The sequence below is a fragment of the Fundulus heteroclitus genome, unplaced genomic scaffold (genome assembly GCF_011125445.2).
Source record: "Fundulus heteroclitus isolate FHET01 unplaced genomic scaffold, MU-UCD_Fhet_4.1 scaffold_347, whole genome shotgun sequence".
Taxonomy (NCBI): domain Eukaryota; kingdom Metazoa; phylum Chordata; class Actinopteri; order Cyprinodontiformes; family Fundulidae; genus Fundulus; species Fundulus heteroclitus.
Genome location: NW_023396757.1, coordinates 36,312 through 55,004, shown reverse-complemented (window position 1 = coordinate 55,004; position 18,693 = coordinate 36,312). Strand labels below are relative to the sequence as shown.

General features: G+C 45.5%; 15 non-coding genes across 15 annotated transcripts; all 15 read right to left on the bottom strand.

Annotated features, from left to right (window-relative positions):
- Positions 1 to 7,830: 7,830 nt before the first annotated feature.
- trnae-cuc lies at positions 7,831 to 7,902 on the bottom strand. The gene has a single exon. It is a non-coding gene; the product is annotated as a tRNA-Glu (tRNA).
- A 398-nt stretch (positions 7,903 to 8,300) lies between these two features.
- trnae-uuc lies at positions 8,301 to 8,372 on the bottom strand. The gene has a single exon. It is a non-coding gene; the product is annotated as a tRNA-Glu (tRNA).
- Positions 8,373 to 9,280: 908 nt separating this feature from the next.
- On the bottom strand, positions 9,281 to 9,352 carry trnae-cuc. The gene has a single exon. It is a non-coding gene; the product is annotated as a tRNA-Glu (tRNA).
- Positions 9,353 to 9,750: 398 nt separating this feature from the next.
- On the bottom strand, positions 9,751 to 9,822 carry trnae-uuc. The gene has a single exon. It is a non-coding gene; the product is annotated as a tRNA-Glu (tRNA).
- Positions 9,823 to 10,730: 908 nt separating this feature from the next.
- trnae-cuc lies at positions 10,731 to 10,802 on the bottom strand. Its single transcript has one exon. It is a non-coding gene; the product is annotated as a tRNA-Glu (tRNA).
- Positions 10,803 to 11,200: 398 nt separating this feature from the next.
- Positions 11,201 to 11,272, bottom strand: trnae-uuc. The gene has a single exon. It is a non-coding gene; the product is annotated as a tRNA-Glu (tRNA).
- Positions 11,273 to 12,180: 908 nt separating this feature from the next.
- Positions 12,181 to 12,252, bottom strand: trnae-cuc. The gene has a single exon. It is a non-coding gene; the product is annotated as a tRNA-Glu (tRNA).
- A 398-nt stretch (positions 12,253 to 12,650) lies between these two features.
- On the bottom strand, positions 12,651 to 12,722 carry trnae-uuc. Its single transcript has one exon. It is a non-coding gene; the product is annotated as a tRNA-Glu (tRNA).
- A 908-nt stretch (positions 12,723 to 13,630) lies between these two features.
- Positions 13,631 to 13,702, bottom strand: trnae-cuc. Its single transcript has one exon. It is a non-coding gene; the product is annotated as a tRNA-Glu (tRNA).
- A 398-nt stretch (positions 13,703 to 14,100) lies between these two features.
- On the bottom strand, positions 14,101 to 14,172 carry trnae-uuc. Its single transcript has one exon. It is a non-coding gene; the product is annotated as a tRNA-Glu (tRNA).
- Positions 14,173 to 15,080: 908 nt separating this feature from the next.
- Positions 15,081 to 15,152, bottom strand: trnae-cuc. Its single transcript has one exon. It is a non-coding gene; the product is annotated as a tRNA-Glu (tRNA).
- A 398-nt stretch (positions 15,153 to 15,550) lies between these two features.
- Positions 15,551 to 15,622, bottom strand: trnae-uuc. Its single transcript has one exon. It is a non-coding gene; the product is annotated as a tRNA-Glu (tRNA).
- A 908-nt stretch (positions 15,623 to 16,530) lies between these two features.
- trnae-cuc lies at positions 16,531 to 16,602 on the bottom strand. Its single transcript has one exon. It is a non-coding gene; the product is annotated as a tRNA-Glu (tRNA).
- Positions 16,603 to 17,000: 398 nt separating this feature from the next.
- On the bottom strand, positions 17,001 to 17,072 carry trnae-uuc. Its single transcript has one exon. It is a non-coding gene; the product is annotated as a tRNA-Glu (tRNA).
- Positions 17,073 to 17,980: 908 nt separating this feature from the next.
- On the bottom strand, positions 17,981 to 18,052 carry trnae-cuc. The gene has a single exon. It is a non-coding gene; the product is annotated as a tRNA-Glu (tRNA).
- Between the last annotated feature and the right edge of the window lie 641 nt (positions 18,053 to 18,693).

Sequence of the window (18,693 nt, the reverse complement as noted above, 5' to 3'; positions counted from 1 at the left end):
TTTGAACCCACTTACTGCAGTTAAAGTGCCAGTCATAGTGCGTGTTTGCTGTTAACAGTTAAAGTGAAGCCACTTAACAGTTGTTGTTAGCAGTTGTTGTTTAGCGCTGAGCTAAATTAAAGTGTATGCGTTGTTACCTAGTGCTAAGCTAGAATACAGCGTTGTTATTTGTTGTCTGTTGTTTAGCGCTGAGCTAAACTACAGGTTGTTACCTGTTGTGTTGTTATCCATAGCTGACAAAGAATGGATAGTAGCGGTTCTTCAGTCAAAGGAGCTGAAGGTCCAAACCATTCCATTGGAATGGAGGCCCAGGATGTCATTAGCTCACTGCTTAAAATGACACCGGACGAACAAACCCGTCTGAATCAGTTTAACATAAAGGACTGTGAGAGGAGAATTCAGGAATTGGTGGAGGAGGTCCAGAGCAAACCTAAACATAGATTGGTAGCAGATGTTTTGGGTGAATTAACTGCGTTATACCACCGAAGGTTAACGCTAGAGACCGATCTGCGTAACAGAGAGGTTGAGATGCGGATCGCAGCTGAGGAAAGAGTTAGGGAGCTAGAACAGAGAAGTGTTCAGGGCAGCTGTCATCCCACAGAGGAGCGAGAGGAGGATCGCATTAGCTTGCAGACAGAAGGATCTGAGTGTGAGAACTCCAAAGGAAAACATGGAGATCACACCTGGAGGACATTGGATGAACTGGGCCCCCAGACACCTTCTGAGCGAAGGGTAAGCGAAGGTCAGGACAGATATAGCAGTGTGATACGGAAAGAAATGCCTAAACAACTTAGGGTGGCAATCAGGACTGATCCACATGATGTAAATCATGGGAAAACACCTGCTTCCCACCTGACCCCTGACACGGCTCCGCTATGATCTTTTCCCCCCACCAGGGCGACGAGAGCACCGTTCCTGGGACACAGGTGAACCCCACTCCTCTGAACTGCGTCCACAGACAAGAGTTCATGACAGGGGGGGTCCCCCTGCGTCCCACGAACGGCCGCCGATGCCAGGTAGGTGGTCAGAACTGGAGCCTCCCTCCTATCGTGGTTACCGCAGGCAGGAGTCGTCAGGAGAGGACTCAGATGGACCAGCTCCGATCCCTGAACAGGGACTGCGGATGCGTCAACTTGAGTCCCTGGCCCGAGACATAGAGCGTTTTGATCCTAGCAATACAGAATCCACCATTGATGACTATCTCAGAGAGGTAGAGCGCTGTCTGCTAGACTTATATAGCCCCTCAGCTCGAGAAAAGTTGAAGCTTATCTGGAAAACCACGTCCAGAAGTGTCCATGTTTTCATAGAAAGCCTCCCTCCAGCTACACGTGACCGTTATTCAGCTCTTTGTCAGGCTTTAAGAGAAGAATATTCTGTGTTTACAGACCCAGCTTCTGCAACTCTTGGAGCTTTTGCAATTCAGCAAAAGAGAACTGAAGCACCAAAAGCGTACTACCGTCGCTTGCGGGCTGCTTACTTTCAGGGACGAAATGCTCCCGGCTTGGAGGAAGACCACACTTTCAAATCTTTGTTCCTCCATAATCTTCATGAAAGCGTGCGTTATGAGGTTACCATGCATTGTAGAACCAAGAAACTTACCATGCAGGAAATCAGGAAATACGCGCAGGTGGCATGGGAAACACGTGTCCGGCCCAACAAAGGAGCCGATAGTGATAAAAAGGTTCTGCAGATTCAAGCCGAACCAGAAAAGAGTTTAGGTCTGGAGGGACATGAGATGCCTCCCTTCAAACCTAAAACTAGATTTGGTCCTAAGAAGCAACATGGTTTTGAGCCGCAGCAGAAGAAAGCTTCCCAGGATAGGAGAGGTCAGCATGGCAGCATGGAAGGTGAGAGGTTTCAAAAATGGCACAGGCCGGATCCAGCTCGATACGGTAAGCAAACTGACAGGCCAGAAAGGTCGAAAAGCACACATGACAACAAAGGCTGGAACCTGCGCATGGAGGAGTCAATGAGAAAGGAGATAGAGGAGACTTTTCGCAGGTTGCTAGCCGAAACAGTGCATCAGATCGCGCCGCAGCCGTCCCAGCCATCATCCAATCCTGTCGACCCTCCAGGTAAGCCAGGCCCAAAACCCCAGCCAGCATGACTAGGCGTGGACCAGGCTTCCCCTTTTAACAGAGTTTATCTGATTAAGGGGGGGAACCAGCCGAAAAATCACCAACAACCTTCTAAGATCCCATCAGCAGGTGATCAGAAAGCCCCTTTTCTAAGGTTTCTAGGTGAGCTAAACCATCATGAAAATGCACACCGCTTATACTGCTCGACAGTTATCGGAGGATGTGTAACTGCAAATGCTCTTTTAGACACGGGTTCCGAGATCAGTCTAATGTGCTCAGATTTGTTTGATGAGGTGACCAGAGCTATGGTGTCTCTTGGGAAACCGTTCCAGGTGGAGACCTGTAACGTGGGCATCACCAGCTACACTCAGGATCAGTCATGCATCACCAAACGGGCGTGGTTAGACATCACTTTCCGTGACATGACCCTGGTGCACCCCATCTACATATGTACTTTGGACACAGAACCTTTTCTTGTGGGTCAGGACCTGTTGAACAGGTTAGCCCCACTCATTGACTGCTATCATGGTCATCTTTGGGCCCAAGTGGGGACCCCCAAGCCCCTCACTTCTGGAAGTGGACTGTCCGTCCCTATCAACCAGGTGACATGCTCCGAGGAGCCCAAAGAACTTTTAGCACCATTTCTGCCTTCCACAGAGCCGATTTCCAAATCCTCTGACACACCCCTGCTTGAGCTGAACAACCGCTCAGCTTACCTTTTAGTGGAGAATCCAACTCGCATGCCGATCCAAGTGGTGGCGAAGAAACCTCTTGGGGTGCTCATCGAAAGCTCTTTCCACGACTTTGAGCTGAGCATTCCCGTCATCGGAGACCTGCCCTTATCCTTGACCGGCAGACAGGACTCTCCAGACACCGTGTTTACTTTTCCTTCCAACATGATCCAAATCAGGCGACATGAAGCTCGGCCTGCTGGATCTATTTGTGGTGCAACGCTTGAAGCTGAAGGAAATCTGTTGGTGTATGCGACAGCAACCGACCCAACAGAACCAGCACCAAATCAACCAGGAGACCGGGACTCACCCACTGAGCCCTACCCTGGTTTCGAAACAGAAATCATGCAACAGCTGGAAAAAGCTGATGCACTGACCACTGAAACAGAGGAAACAGCACTTAAGGAGCTGTTTTATGAGTTTCAGCCCATTCAGCCCAAAGATTCAAACGAACTTGGGATCACACTGACACACGTCCATGACTCACCAGTAGGAGAACACAGAAGCTGCAAAGCTAATCTGAAAACTCTCCAACAGGTGACGTCCCGGCCTTCAACGGCCCAGGACACCCAGGAGTATGTACAAGGCTGCTTAACCTGCAGCCAGTTACAACCCACACGACCACTAAACCGAGCCCTGCTTCAGCAAAGGGGGGTTATATTTCCGTGGTCACATTTGCAGACTGACTGGATCGGTCCAGTCCCCGAATCGTTAAGAGATAACAAATATCTTTTGACAATAACAGGCAGTTTCACAGAATGGGTCGAATGTTTGCCGGCACCGAATGACACCGCTGTCACCACAGCAGCCCTGCTGCCAAATCACATTTTCAGCCGGTGGGGCCTTCCCCTGTCCATTGACTCGGACAGAGGAACGCATTTCACGTCAAACATTCTGACCGTGCTTTCTGACATGTTGGGCGTGGAAGTTAAATTCCACATTCCCTACCGCCCACAGTCATCCGGACAGGTGGAGCAAATGAACTGCACCGTGGCCAGCATGTCAAAGGAACATGCCAGCAGCCATGACAGGGACCGGGATACAAAGCTTCCCCTGGTCCTAATGCTAGTCCGCTCTACCTCACCATGCTCCACAGGGGTGACACTTTTCCAGATGATGACAGGAAGACAAAGGACACTTCCCCTGAATCTCATCTACCAGCTCAAAGACGTCAGTGTGACAACCGTCTACACTGCACACCAGTGCGTCACTGACTTAAAAGACCGTCTCCGAACGACTTTCGCGTGGCCTCGAAAGAACCTAGAAGCCAGCGTGCAAAGTCCAGAGTACACATGGGTTCAGGCGAACCAAACTAAACCGTCCACTAAACTCTCCTCACAGGGAACGGAGCCTAACTCCGCCCCCAGCGAAGAGAACAATGCATAGCATTAAACAGGACAAGTGCATGTTCAATCAGGACACTTTAAACATGCACTAATATAGCAAGTGTCCATACATAACTTCACGTCTATAATTTCACACTCAGCCATAACACCATGCATTGCTTTGGAAACGCTCACAGAAGTGGTAAAGAATGACATGATGTATACTCAGGTTGTTAGAGATTTAATGCAGGACCTCACTCGAGAGGTTAGTTCATCCATAAATAGCCTTGCTGAAGGACGGATTCCTCCGTACCTGGTACCAGTAGATTTGGTTGAAAAGGTTCTCAAATCTGCCTCTAGTGAAACACTGCAACCACCACAAATACACCTGGCGTACAGCCTAGGTAGTGCAATTCCGATATTTGTAAATCCTGACAACTTGGAGATAGGATTTATGCTAAACCTTCCCATCATTGAAAGAGCTAATGTGTATAGGCTTAAATCAGTATTGAATGTCGGTTTTTGGCAAGGTGAGACCCACGTACACCTACAAACTCCCTCAATATTGGCCTATCATGATGCTGACCCCAAACTTTATTTAGTCCCTAATTTGGATTTGTGTACCAAAACCAAAGACATCCACTGGGTATGCCCAAGCAACCCATTTATCAGAGATTGAAATAATAGATGTCTTTAAGGGATACAATTTCAGCATTGATGTCGGCATTGAAAGACAGCTTTTACTCGCAGGCACGCAGCTGATTAAATTCAGTCTCACTCCATCAGAGTTGAGCTCGGTCCCTCTGCTTCGCTTCCCCAGAGCTACAGAGTCGACCGACACTCACATTATGACCATTATTGTGGTTCTCCTTGTATTTGGATGGGCCATCACTACTGCGATGGCGTATGCAGCATACAAGCAGATCAAACAGTTGCAAACCAGGGTTGACGCCCTCACCTTTGTCGCTCCCAGGTTCGTAGCACCAGCTCCTTGAAGGCCATAAGCTGATTAGACTACGAACCGCTGTCTCTTTCCTTTCCCCTTTTCCCTCTCTCCTTTTTTTGGTTCAAAGTTCAAACCTGATGACCAATGAATGTATTGACGATGGTGATTGTGAAGTTTGCATTTCTTTTTTTTTTATTACTTTATTGTTGCCTTATTAGCCAATAGAAATGACTAGCTATAGCTTAGTCCTGCCCAGGCTAGGTCACTGACCCAGGCACAATGAATGCTTCGTTTTTCCTCCTCTTGGATGATGAACTGAACTGCATGAATCCCAATGGACTACTAGAAAGACTATTAGGTTGTTCCACTCATGCACAACGGATTTTCGTCACGCCAGAATGGACTTGGTTGTAGCTTTAAAGACTGTGACCAGCATCCCACTCTTCAAAGCTAAAGGGGGGTATGTTGTGCCAGTTCAGACGTGACAGAAAGCGGTAACGGACTACGTTACCCATGATGCAATGTGGTCAAAATGGCCACCAACTCATGTGGTCAAAATGGCCACCAACTCCCATCACGCAACACGGCAAAATGGCCGCCGATCAAGGAAACGGCATCAATTCGGGACGTAACGGACTGCGTTACCCATGATGCAATGTGGTCAAAATGGCCACCAACTCCCATCACGCAACACGGCAAAATGGCCGCCGATCAAGATAAGGTTGCTATAGTGATGGCTATAAAAGCCGATCACACACGATGAGCTTCCTTCTTCCCTGGCTTTTAGCCAACCCGAGAAGACACGCACAGCTGATTCCCACGCCACGTGTTCGATTGCTCGCTGGACCGAGATTTTTCGACGCAACGGTTATTCCCTGCTTTATAACAGGAGGTCGACTTAAATAAGTACTTTTAAATTCCCTCTGATCAAAAGACTGAGAGACGCCGCATCTCCCACTGATCGAAGAGGACCCCGCTTTTGTCTGGCCAACAAAGCGACTGTTGAACCCGGAGGAAGAAACGAAGCAGCTTCTTCCCCGTCCCGCTGCAGCCTGTGGACAACTGCGCTCGTCGAAGCGCGTCCAGAAAGCCACACTCGGAGCGTTCCGGACCAGCCCCGAGGCAACTCAAAGTAACGGGGTTTTTCCCCTTTCATTTCTGTTTCACCAACAGGGTGTTTAGAAGTGCCTGGGCAGGCGGTAGAACTTTGTAGGTGTTGGTTAATGCTTTTATTCCACGACGAAGTTGGAATTATTTTGCTGAACATTTTCTTTGTATGTGCATGCATTTTACAATTGATTTGCTGTGTTGATTTGTGATCCATCAAGAACCCCGCCGTGGGTTACCGATTTATCTCTTTTCATCTTCTTCCCTGCTTCCCCCCTCTCTCTCTTTTCGCTCCTTATCAGTTTAATTTCTTTGTCCGAGCTCAAGTCGCGGGCTTTGCTTTAAACTCCTAGTTAGCCCCCCCCCTCTCGAAACGAGGCATTGTCCCATCAGCGTAAGCGTGGTTACGTTATTAGGACCTCCCCTCATACGTCATCGTAGCAGCCATCTTGGGAGGGTCACGTGTATCTGGACTGTAGGTAGCTTAGCTGAACTAGCTTTGTGTAAGACATCAAAGCGTCCAGTGAGATTCCCGAAGCTGTTCTGTCTGTCAATGCTGATACGTGAAATGCCGATGTTTCGAGGGCGGTGTTAAACAACTTTGAGTTAAGTTAAGATCTGCTAACCGCTCATTTTAATCCATTGTTTATTTTTGTTTTGTTCTTTATTTCCACATATATATTTTGCATGTTTTAGTTTAGTAATGAGTAAGAATTCCAAAGTTGTTTGAATCAGAGAATTACTGTAACAGGGAATTGCTTTTGGTTCAATAAAACCAACCACTGCGGAATAGACATTGTTTTGTGTTCAGTCCAATTCACAGTTGCCTGGGTATTCAGAAATCAGAGCTAACCTCCTTTGGAGTTAACATCTGACATTAATACAGAGACAATATCATTGGATGGTGATAAGGAATAAGGATTTAAACTCTAATTGCAGTTACATTGGGGTTCTCACAGCCTGCTGGATAAACCTGGTCGGTTAACAGTCCGACCTGATCATTTATTCCAGCATAAATGAGTTCATAACAGAAAGTTAACTAATGCATTAGTGGTATAAATACTTATAAGCTTATAGCTAACATCACCACCATTTGAACTATATTTGTTATAGCGAAATTTTGAGTTGAATGATTTATTATTTAAATTATAATACCAAATTATAATTAATAATAATAATAAGCATATTCAACCAGCTTATGGCATAGCAAGAGTCATCAATCAAGGGCCGGTGTCCTGCATGTTTTGTCCTGGTTCAACACCGCTGAACCTAATGACTGCTTAATTAGTAGGATTCTGCAGGCCTTGAAGACAGACTGAGAAAGTAAATGATTCATTTAGATCAGATGTGTTGGAGCTGGTCTAATAGACCAACCCTGGAGGACTGCAGATGGACATGTCAGGTCTATGGTTTTTTAAGGAGAAGAAACTTTGCAGTTTAACTCTTAGCTGGAGATACAGTCCAGGTACAGGCTGTTTACTTTCCAACTTTAGTTAGACTTTCTTCAGGGGACTTGATATTTCACTGTTCTTTCATAGGGTTAAGGTTGTGAGCATTTGTGATTTCTTCAAGTGGTTGATGAATACCATCAATGCTTCAAAGATCTAACCACAAAATTCTGACCGGTAAATACCTACAGGACATTCCCTGACCGGGAATCGAACCCGGGCCGCGGCGGTGAGAGCACCGAATCCTGACCACTAGACCATCAGGGATGCGATGCTTGCCAAGTTCAGAAGGCGTTCCAGCAATGTCTTCCATTCTGCAGCCTTAACTGGAGCTTGGCATTGTGGTGGCTTAAGTTTTAAACATATCTATAAGAGTGGTGTCCAAAGTCAATCCTCAAGGCTTGTTGTACTAAATGTTTTATGTTGGGTAAAGAGGTCAATTAGTTATTCGAGGAGTGGGGTATTTTGTGTCTAAGTCAAAATATGGCACTCCTTTACTTTGCTTGACAAACACAAGGTGACTTTTTACTTGAAAAATCACCATTTATCTACACAGAATTAAGAGGTTTTCACCTTGTGTACGTTGAGGAAAACTGCTTACCACCAACAACTATGTTTAGACAAAAGTCAAGCTACAAGGACCTGGAGGCAAAGCTAACAGAGACTTCCCTGACCGGGAATCGAACCCGGGCCACAGCGGTGAAAGCGCTGAATCCTGACCACTAGACCATCAGGGATGTGCTGGCTGCCAAAATCAGAAGGTGCTCCGACAATGTCTTTCATCACACAGCCATACCGCCAACATGACATTGTGCCTACTTAAAGCTATTGTTGGTAATTCTGTTCAGAAAGACTTTTTTTGCTATACAATAGTCCTTGCGTCCTGGAAGTAATAAATACATGATGTATTCAGGAAAAGGAAGTTAAAAAATCCATCTCTGTGGGAGCTGCAGGCCTGAAAAAACTCTGACCAATCCCTGCCATCTGCACCGAAGAGAAGGGATTTGTCAGAGATTTGGTCCTACCCTCACCTGCCACCAGACCACAGTGGATTTGTGAGATTTCTTTCACGTGATGCCCCTGAGGAGCGGAAGAGCAGGCCATACGGTCTTGCGCATGCACAGTTATTCAAAAAGGGACTTTGGCAAACGTCTGGAAAAATTGCCGAGCCTACCTTTAAATATGATTTTATGTCTACAGCAGTGGTGTCCAGAGTCATCAATCAAGGGCCGGTGTCCTGCATGTTTTGTCCTGGTTCAACACCGCTGAACCTAATGACTGCTTAATTAGTAGGATTCTGCAGGCCTTGAAGACAGACTGAGAAGGTAAATGATTCATTTAGATCAGATGTGTTGGAGCTGGTCTAATAGACCAACCCTGGAGGACTGCAGATGGACATGTCAGGTCTATGGTTTTTTAAGGAGAAGAAACTTTGCAGTTTAACTCTTAGCTGGAGATACAGTCCAGGTACAGGCTGTTTACTTTCCAACTTTAGTTAGACTTTCTTCAGGGGACTTGATATTTCACTGTTCTTTCATAGGGTTAAGGTTGTGAGCATTTGTGATTTCTTCAAGTGGTTGATGAATACCATCAATGCTTCAAAGATCTAACCACAAAATTCTGACCGGTAAATACCTACAGGACATTCCCTGACCGGGAATCGAACCCGGGCCGCGGCGGTGAGAGCGCCGAATCCTGACCACTAGACCATCAGGGATGCGATGCTTGCCAAGTTCAGAAGGCGTTCCAGCAATGTCTTCCATTCTGCAGCCTTAACTGGAGCTTGGCATTGTGGTGGCTTAAGTTTTAAACATATCTATAAGAGTGGTGTCCAAAGTCAATCCTCAAGGCTTGTTGTACTAAATGTTTTATGTTGGGTAAAGAGGTCAATTAGTTATTCGAGGAGTGGGGTATTTTGTGTCTAAGTCAAAATATGGCACTCCTTTACTTTGCTTGACAAACACAAGGTGACTTTTTACTTGAAAAATCACCATCTATCTACACAGAATTAAGAGGTTTTCACCTTGTGTATGTTGAGGAAAACTACTTACCACCAACAACTATGTTTAGACGAAAGTCAAGCTACAAGGACCTGGAGGCAAAGATAACAGAGACTTCCCTGACCGGGAATCGAACCCGGGCCACAGCGGTGAAAGCACTGAATCCTGACCACTAGACCATCAGGGATGTGCTGGCTGCCAAAATCAGAAGGTGCTCCGACAATGTCTTTCATCACACAGCCATACCGCCAACATGACATTGTGCCTACTTAAAGCTATTGTTGGTAATTCTGTTCAGAAAGACTTTTTTTGCTATACAATAGTCCTTCCGTCCTGGAAGTAATAAATACATGATGTATTCAGGAAAAGGAAGTTAAAAAATCCATCTCTGTGGGAGCTGCAGGCCTGAAAAAACTCTGACCAATCCCTGCCATCTGCACCGAAGAGAAGGGATTTGTCAGAGATTTGGTCCTACCCTCACCTGCCACCAGACCACAGTGGATTTGTGAGATTTCTTTCACGTGATGCCCCTGAGGAGCGGAAGAGCAGGCCATACGGTCTTGCGCATGCACAGTTATTCAAAAAGGGACTTTGGCAAACGTCTGGAAAAATTGCCGAGCCTACCTTTAAATATGATTTTATGTCTACAGCAGTGGTGTCCAGAGTCATCAATCAAGGGCCGGTGTCCTGCATGTTTTGTCCTGGTTCAACACCGCTGAACCTAATGACTGCTTAATTAGTAGGATTCTGCAGGCCTTGAAGACAGACTGAGAAGGTAAATGATTCATTTAGATCAGATGTGTTGGAGCTGGTCTAATAGACCAACCCTGGAGGACTGCAGATGGACATGTCAGGTCTATGGTTTTTTAAGGAGAAGAAACTTTGCAGTTTAACTCTTAGCTGGAGATACAGTCCAGGTACAGGCTGTTTACTTTCCAACTTTAGTTAGACTTTCTTCAGGGGACTTGATATTTCACTGTTCTTTCATAGGGTTAAGGTTGTGAGCATTTGTGATTTCTTCAAGTGGTTGATGAATACCATCAATGCTTCAAAGATCTAACCACAAAATTCTGACCGGTAAATACCTACAGGACATTCCCTGACCGGGAATCGAACCCGGGCCGCGGCGGTGAGAGCGCCGAATCCTGACCACTAGACCATCAGGGATGCGATGCTTGCCAAGTTCAGAAGGCGTTCCAGCAATGTCTTCCATTCTGCAGCCTTAACTGGAGCTTGGCATTGTGGTGGCTTAAGTTTTAAACATATCTATAAGAGTGGTGTCCAAAGTCAATCCTCAAGGCTTGTTGTACTAAATGTTTTATGTTGGGTAAAGAGGTCAATTAGTTATTCGAGGAGTGGGGTATTTTGTGTCTAAGTCAAAATATGGCACTCCTTTACTTTGCTTGACAAACACAAGGTGACTTTTTACTTGAAAAATCACCATCTATCTACACAGAATTAAGAGGTTTTCACCTTGTGTATGTTGAGGAAAACTACTTACCACCAACAACTATGTTTAGACGAAAGTCAAGCTACAAGGACCTGGAGGCAAAGATAACAGAGACTTCCCTGACCGGGAATCGAACCCGGGCCACAGCGGTGAAAGCACTGAATCCTGACCACTAGACCATCAGGGATGTGCTGGCTGCCAAAATCAGAAGGTGCTCCGACAATGTCTTTCATCACACAGCCATACCGCCAACATGACATTGTGCCTACTTAAAGCTATTGTTGGTAATTCTGTTCAGAAAGACTTTTTTTGCTATACAATAGTCCTTCCGTCCTGGAAGTAATAAATACATGATGTATTCAGGAAAAGGAAGTTAAAAAATCCATCTCTGTGGGAGCTGCAGGCCTGAAAAAACTCTGACCAATCCCTGCCATCTGCACCGAAGAGAAGGGATTTGTCAGAGATTTGGTCCTACCCTCACCTGCCACCAGACCACAGTGGATTTGTGAGATTTCTTTCACGTGATGCCCCTGAGGAGCGGAAGAGCAGGCCATACGGTCTTGCGCATGCACAGTTATTCAAAAAGGGACTTTGGCAAACGTCTGGAAAAATTGCCGAGCCTACCTTTAAATATGATTTTATGTCTACAGCAGTGGTGTCCAGAGTCATCAATCAAGGGCCGGTGTCCTGCATGTTTTGTCCTGGTTCAACACCGCTGAACCTAATGACTGCTTAATTAGTAGGATTCTGCAGGCCTTGAAGACAGACTGAGAAGGTAAATGATTCATTTAGATCAGATGTGTTGGAGCTGGTCTAATAGACCAACCCTGGAGGACTGCAGATGGACATGTCAGGTCTATGGTTTTTTAAGGAGAAGAAACTTTGCAGTTTAACTCTTAGCTGGAGATACAGTCCAGGTACAGGCTGTTTACTTTCCAACTTTAGTTAGACTTTCTTCAGGGGACTTGATATTTCACTGTTCTTTCATAGGGTTAAGGTTGTGAGCATTTGTGATTTCTTCAAGTGGTTGATGAATACCATCAATGCTTCAAAGATCTAACCACAAAATTTTGACCGGTAAATACCTACAGGACATTCCCTGACCGGGAATCGAACCCGGGTCGCGGCGGTGAGAGCACCGAATCCTGACCACTAGACCATCAGGGATGCGATGCTTGCCAAGTTCAGAAGGCGTTCCAGCAATGTCTTCCATTCTGCAGCCTTAACTGGAGCTTGGCATTGTGGTGGCTTAAGTTTTAAACATATCTATAAGAGTGGTGTCCAAAGTCAATCCTCAAGGCTTGTTGTACTAAATGTTTTATGTTGGGTAAAGAGGTCAATTAGTTATTCGAGGAGTGGGGTATTTTGTGTCTAAGTCAAAATATGGCACTCCTTTACTTTGCTTGACAAACACAAGGTGACTTTTTACTTGAAAAATCACCATCTATCTACACAGAATTAAGAGGTTTTCACCTTGTGTATGTTGAGGAAAACTACTTACCACCAACAACTATGTTTAGACGAAAGTCAAGCTACAAGGACCTGGAGGCAAAGCTAACAGAGACTTCCCTGACCGGGAATCGAACCCGGGCCACAGCGGTGAAAGCGCTGAATCCTGACCACTAGACCATCAGGGATGTGCTGGCTGCCAAAATCAGAAGGTGCTCCGACAATGTCTTTCATCACACAGCCATACCGCCAACATGACATTGTGCCTACTTAAAGCTATTGTTGGTAATTCTGTTCAGAAAGACTTTTTTTGCTATACAATAGTCCTTCCGTCCTGGAAGTAATAAATACATGATGTATTCAGGAAAAGGTAGTTTAAAAATCCATCTCTGTGGGAGCTGCAGGCCTGAAAAAACTCTGACCAATCCCTGCCATCTGCACCGAAGAGAAGGGATTTGTCAGAGATTTGGTCCTACCCTCACCTGCCACCAGACCACAGTGGATTTGTGAGATTTCTTTCACGTGATGCCCCTGAGGAGCGGAAGAGCAGGCCATACGGTCTTGCGCATGCACAGTTATTCAAAAAGGGACTTTGGCAAACGTCTGGAAAAATTGCCGAGCCTACCTTTAAATATGATTTTATGTCTACAGCAGTGGTGTCCAGAGTCATCAATCAAGGGCCGGTGTCCTGCATGTTTTGTCCTGGTTCAACACCGCTGAACCTAATGACTGCTTAATTAGTAGGATTCTGCAGGCCTTGAAGACAGACTGAGAAGGTAAATGATTCATTTAGATCAGATGTGTTGGAGCTGGTCTAATAGACCAACCCTGGAGGACTGCAGATGGACATGTCAGGTCTATGGTTTTTTAAGGAGAAGAAACTTTGCAGTTTAACTCTTAGCTGGAGATACAGTCCAGGTACAGGCTGTTTACTTTCCAACTTTAGTTAGACTTTCTTCAGGGGACTTGATATTTCACTGTTCTTTCATAGGGTTAAGGTTGTGAGCATTTGTGATTTCTTCAAGTGGTTGATGAATACCATCAATGCTTCAAAGATCTAACCACAAAATTCTGACCGGTAAATACCTACAGGACATTCCCTGACCGGGAATCGAACCCGGGCCGCGGCGGTGAGAGCGCCGAATCCTGACCACTAGACCATCAGGGATGCGATGCTTGCCAAGTTCAGAAGGCGTTCCAGCAATGTCTTCCATTCTGCAGCCTTAACTGGAGCTTGGCATTGTGGTGGCTTAAGTTTTAAACATATCTATAAGAGTGGTGTCCAAAGTCAATCCTCAAGGCTTGTTGTACTAAATGTTTTATGTTGGGTAAAGAGGTCAATTAGTTATTCGAGGAGTGGGGTATTTTGTGTCTAAGTCAAAATATGGCACTCCTTTACTTTGCTTGACAAACACAAGGTGACTTTTTACTTGAAAAATCACCATCTATCTACACAGAATTAAGAGGTTTTCACCTTGTGTATGTTGAGGAAAACTACTTCCCACCAACAACTATGTTTAGACGAAAGTCAAGCTACAAGGACCTGGAGGCAAAGCTAACAGAGACTTCCCTGACCGGGAATCGAACCCGGGCCACAGCGGTGAAAGCGCTGAATCCTGACCACTAGACCATCAGGGATGTGCTGGCTGCCAAAATCAGAAGGTGCTCCGACAATGTCTTTCATCACACAGCCATACCGCCAACATGACATTGTGCCTACTTAAAGCTATTGTTGGTAATTCTGTTCAGAAAGACTTTTTTTGCTATACAATAGTCCTTCCGTCCTGGAAGTAATAAATACATGATGTATTCAGGAAAAGGAAGTTAAAAAATCCATCTCTGTGGGAGCTGCAGGCCTGAAAAAACTCTGACCAATCCCTGCCATCTGCACCGAAGAGAAGGGATTTGTCAGAGATTTGGTCCTACCCTCACCTGCCACCAGACCACAGTGGATTTGTGAGATTTCTTTCACGTGATGCCCCTGAGGAGCGGAAGAGCAGGCCATACGGTCTTGCGCATGCACAGTTATTCAAAAAGGGACTTTGGCAAACGTCTGGAAAAATTGCCGAGCCTACCTTTAAATATGATTTTATGTCTACAGCAGTGGTGTCCAGAGTCATCAATCAAGGGCCGGTGTCCTGCATGTTTTGTCCTGGTTCAACACCGCTGAACCTAATGACTGCTTAATTAGTAGGATTCTGCAGGCCTTGAAGACAGACTGAGAAGGTAAATGATTCATTTAGATCAGATGTGTTGGAGCTGGTCTAATAGACCAACCCTGGAGGACTGCAGATGGACATGTCAGGTCTATGGTTTTTTAAGGAGAAGAAACTTTGCAGTTTAACTCTTAGCTGGAGATACAGTCCAGGTACAGGCTGTTTACTTTCCAACTTTAGTTAGACTTTCTTCAGGGGACTTGATATTTCACTGTTCTTTCATAGGGTTAAGGTTGTGAGCATTTGTGATTTCTTCAACTGGTTGATGAATACCATCAATGCTTCAAAGATCTAACCACAAAATTCTGACCTGTAAATACCTACAGGACATTCCCTGACCGGGAATCGAACCCGGGCCGCGGCGGTGAGAGCGCCGAATCCTGACCACTAGACCATCAGGGATGCGATGCTTGCCAAGTTCAGAAGGCGTTCCAGCAATGTCTTCCATTCTGCAGCCTTAACTGGAGCTTGGCATTGTGGTGGCTTAAGTTTTAAACATATCTATAAGAGTGGTGTCCAAAGTCAATCCTCAAGGCTTGTTGTACTAAATGTTTTATGTTGGGTAAAGAGGTCAATTAGTTATTCGAGGAGTGGGGTATTTTGTGTCTAAGTCAAAATATGGCACTCCTTTACTTTGCTTGACAAACACAAGGTGACTTTTTACTTGAAAAATCACCATTTATCTACACAGAATTAAGAGGTTTTCACCTTGTGTATGTTGAGGAAAACTGCTTACCACCAACAACTATGTTTAGACGAAAGTCAAGCTACAAGGACCTGGAGGCAAAGCTAACAGAGACTTCCCTGACCGGGAATCGAACCCTGGCCACAGCGGTGAAAGCGCTGAATCCTGACCACTAGACCATCAGGGATGTGCTGGCTGCCAAAATCAGAAGGTGCTCCGACAATGTCTTTCATCACACAGCCATACCGCCAACATGACATTGTGCCTACTTAAAGCTATTGTTGGTAATTCTGTTCAGAAAGACTTTTTTTGCTATACAATAGTCCTTCCGTCCTGGAAGTAATAAATACATGATGTATTCAGGAAAAGGTAGTTTAAAAATCCATCTCTGTGGGAGCTGCAGGCCTGAAAAAACTCTGACCAATCCCTGCCATCTGCACCGAAGAGAAGGGATTTGTCAGAGATTTGGTCCTACCCTCACCTGCCACCAGACCACAGTGGATTTGTGAGATTTCTTTCACGTGATGCCCCTGAGGAGCGGAAGAGCAGGCCATACGGTCTTGCGCATGCACAGTTATTCAAAAAGGGACTTTGGCAAACGTCTGGAAAAATTGCCGAGCCTACCTTTAAATATGATTTTATGTCTACAGCAGTGGTGTCCAGAGTCATCAATCAAGGGCCGGTGTCCTGCATGTTTTGTCCTGGTTCAACACCGCTGAACCTAATGACTGCTTAATTAGTAGGATTCTGCAGGCCTTGAAGACAGACTGAGAAAGTAAATGATTCATTTAGATCAGATGTGTTGGAGCTGGTCTAATAGACCAACCCTGGAGGACTGCAGATGGACATGTCAGGTCTATGGTTTTTTAAGGAGAAGAAACTTTGCAGTTTAACTCTTAGCTGGAGATACAGTCCAGGTACAGGCTGTTTACTTTCCAACTTTAGTTAGACTTTCTTCAGGGGACTTGATATTTCACTGTTCTTTCATAGGGTTAAGGTTGTGAGCATTTGTGATTTCTTCAAGTGGTTGATGAATACCATCAATGCTTCAAAGATCTAACCACAAAATTCTGACCGGTAAATACCTACAGGACATTCCCTGACCGGGAATCGAACCCGGGCCGCGGCGGTGAGAGCACCGAATCCTGACCACTAGACCATCAGGGATGCGATGCTTGCCAAGTTCAGAAGGCGTTCCAGCAATGTCTTCCATTCTGCAGCCTTAACTGGAGCTTGGCATTGTGGTGGCTTAAGTTTTAAACATATCTATAAGAGTGGTGTCCAAAGTCAATCCTCAAGGCTTGTTGTACTAAATGTTTTATGTTGGGTAAAGAGGTCAATTAGTTATTCGAGGAGTGGGGTATTTTGTGTCTAAGTCAAAATATGGCACTCCTTTACTTTGCTTGACAAACACAAGGTGACTTTTTACTTGAAAAATCACCATCTATCTACACAGAATTAAGAGGTTTTCACCTTGTGTATGTTGAGGAAAACTACTTACCACCAACAACTATGTTTAGACGAAAGTCAAGCTACAAGGACCTGGAGGCAAAGATAACAGAGACTTCCCTGACCGGGAATCGAACCCGGGCCCCAGCGGTGAAAGCACTGAATCCTGACCACTAGACAATCAGGGATGTGCTGGCTGCCAAAATCAGAAGGTGCTCCGACAATGTCTTTCATCACACAGCCATACCGCCAACATGACATTGTGCCTACTTAAAGCTATTGTTGGTAATTCTGTTCAGAAAGACTTTTTTTGCTATACAATAGTCCTTCCGTCCTGGAAGTAATAAATACATGATGTATTCAGGAAAAGGTAGTTTAAAAATCCATCTCTGTGGGAGCTGCAGGCCTGAAAAAACTCTGACCAATCCCTGCCATCTGCACCGAAGAGAAGGGATTTGTCAGAGATTTGGTCCTACCCTCACCTGCCACCAGACCACAGTGGATTTGTGAGATTTCTTTCACGTGATGCCCCTGAGGAGCGGAAGAGCAGGCCATACGGTCTTGCGCATGCACAGTTATTCAAAAAGGGACTTTGGCAAACGTCTGGAAAAATTGCCGAGCCTACCTTTAAATATGATTTTATGTCTACAGCAGTGGTGTCCAGAGTCATCAATCAAGGGCCGGTGTCCTGCATGTTTTGTCCTGGTTCAACACCGCTGAACCTAATGACTGCTTAATTAGTAGGATTCTGCAGGCCTTGAAGACAGACTGAGAAAGTAAATGATTCATTTAGATCAGATGTGTTGGAGCTGGTCTAATAGACCAACCCTGGAGGACTGCAGATGGACATGTCAGGTCTATGGTTTTTTAAGGAGAAGAAACTTTGCAGTTTAACTCTTAGCTGGAGATACAGTCCAGGTACAGGCTGTTTACTTTCCAACTTTAGTTAGACTTTCTTCAGGGGACTTGATATTTCACTGTTCTTTCATAGGGTTAAGGTTGTGAGCATTTGTGATTTCTTCAAGTGGTTGATGAATACCATCAATGCTTCAAAGATCTAACCACAAAATTCTGACCGGTAAATACCTACAGGACATTCCCTGACCGGGAATCGAACCCGGGCCGCGGCGGTGAGAGCGCCGAATCCTGACCACTAGACCATCAGGGATGCGATGCTTGCCAAGTTCAGAAGGCGTTCCAGCAATGTCTTCCATTCTGCAGCCTTAACTGGAGCTTGGCATTGTGGTGGCTTAAGTTTTAAACATATCTATAAGAGTGGTGTCCAAAGTCAATCCTCAAGGCTTGTTGTACTTGTTACTGTTTCACCGTGCCGTGACTACGGTGAAGCACCCTCGGTGGACCCAGTTCGTTTTACCCAGTCAGGCGACTCCCACTTACTTTTTACCTTGAATGTAGGACGCATAAAACAGACAAGGATGCTTTTAGTTATATTTTATCTAAGTAAAGACAGAGAAATAGTTACAGTCACACCAGCGCTGATGGGCCCCTGATCGGCAGGAGGCCTCGAGTGCTCATTACACAAACATTATAAAGGGATATCGGGACACACCCATACAAGGGTAGTACACATCCAAACTGTGACATCAGCAGGGAAGCTGTGTCACCTCCGGGGTGGTATCTGATAGATATGTGCCAATCTTTTGGGTCAGTGCCATCTAAGTGTGCCATGCAGTTCTGGGATAAACAGCTCGTTCCACTTGACCTTGTTGATATCCTAACAGACCCCCTGATGATGTGTCATTATGGCACATCACCAAAGATGATCAACCAGTGGAACGACAACTCTCA